This window comes from Wasmannia auropunctata, unplaced genomic scaffold (assembly GCF_000956235.1).
Source record: "Wasmannia auropunctata unplaced genomic scaffold, wasmannia.A_1.0 LD335963.1, whole genome shotgun sequence".
Lineage (NCBI taxonomy): Eukaryota > Metazoa > Arthropoda > Insecta > Hymenoptera > Formicidae > Wasmannia > Wasmannia auropunctata.
Genome location: NW_012026927.1, coordinates 407,442 through 408,656, shown reverse-complemented (window position 1 = coordinate 408,656; position 1,215 = coordinate 407,442). Strand labels below are relative to the sequence as shown.

The following is a 1,215-nucleotide window of genomic DNA, read 5'->3' as shown; positions in this document are numbered from 1 at the left end:
AAAATATAGAATTTATTGTCGACTCTCTTTACTTTTTATTAAGATTTCGTTAAATAATATATTACTTAACATCATACATGCGTGGCTTTGTGTATATGTATATTGCATAACATAACAGTCATTTAAAGATTTAACACATACATATACAAACTAAATAAACTGTAAAAAAAAACAATATCACATGAAAAAGTAATACACTGTAATAGATTTTTAAAATTATTTTAAACATCTGCCTCTGCAATAAGTTTTAATATTTGATTAATGATACGTTTGGAATCATCTGCAGTGATACTTCGAAGACATGATTCAAGATATTTAGTAAAAGATTCAATTTTATCAGGCTTTGCGTGAGATTGATTTGTTGGTTTTGTACGTTCCAATTCTCTCAAAATAGCTTCTTCACAATAAGAATAATTTTCATCTTTTTTTTCAAGCGTTCTTGCTTTTTCTGTAAAAAAATTAAAATAAGTACCTCTTAAATATTACTTTCAGTATAAATATTTCTTGTACATATATATATATTAACAAATACTTTTTAGAGAAAAGCAAGTAAAATAAAGTCTCTGGAATAAATCCTTCACTATATGTTAAAGAAATATTTAGAATTTTTATAAAATATAATACTTTGTATATACATACTGTATTTTCGTTTATATGTTGACTGTATTTCGATGTCAGAGTTATCTGTATCTGGTGTTTTGTTAAGCGAAGCTATGTAAAAAGAATATTAAAGAAAAATAAAATAAAATATTTAAGTACTTAACGTATATTTACTTACAATAATTTTGCTTTGGATTCAACGGTGACCTTAATAAAGTTCTTTTCTGTGATATTTGTGGCTGATATAAATTATCGTCTTTTTTTGCATAATTTGCTCTGGAAGCAGAAAAGGATTGTTCCACTGAGGATGATGATGATGATGGAACCACATTTTCAATATTGCTTATGGTTCTGAAATTTAATTATTTATTTTAACTTGTGTTATTTTGTTACTGTGTTATTTTATATACATCAAAAGACACAGTATTCACCTTCTATAATTTACTGTTGGTTCTAGGAAACGTAAACTTTCATAAAAGGACCAAGTACTTTCCTTTTTTTTAGCTGCACTGCCACTTGGGATGTAAGAATTAACTAAATTATATTCCTTTACAAAACAGTCTCTTATATTCTTCCATTTTGTCTGGCTTGTACCAGGAGCTGTACCTATTAAAA

The 1,215-nt window shown here is 26.3% G+C and overlaps 1 protein-coding gene and 1 long non-coding RNA gene across 2 annotated transcripts in view; one reads left to right on the top strand and one right to left on the bottom strand.

The window, feature by feature from the left end:
• The window catches only part of LOC105455020 (2-acylglycerol O-acyltransferase 1-like), an 11,026-nt gene that overhangs the window by 6,311 nt on the left and 3,500 nt on the right, over nt 1-1,215 (top strand). The gene's annotated exons all lie outside the window — the stretch shown is intronic.
• LOC105455019 lies at nt 207-1,201 on the bottom strand. The gene is made up of 3 exons (XR_975075.1): nt 1,032-1,201; nt 779-951; nt 207-448 (listed from the first exon to the last, which is right to left on the bottom strand). It is a non-coding gene; the product is annotated as an uncharacterized LOC105455019 (long non-coding RNA).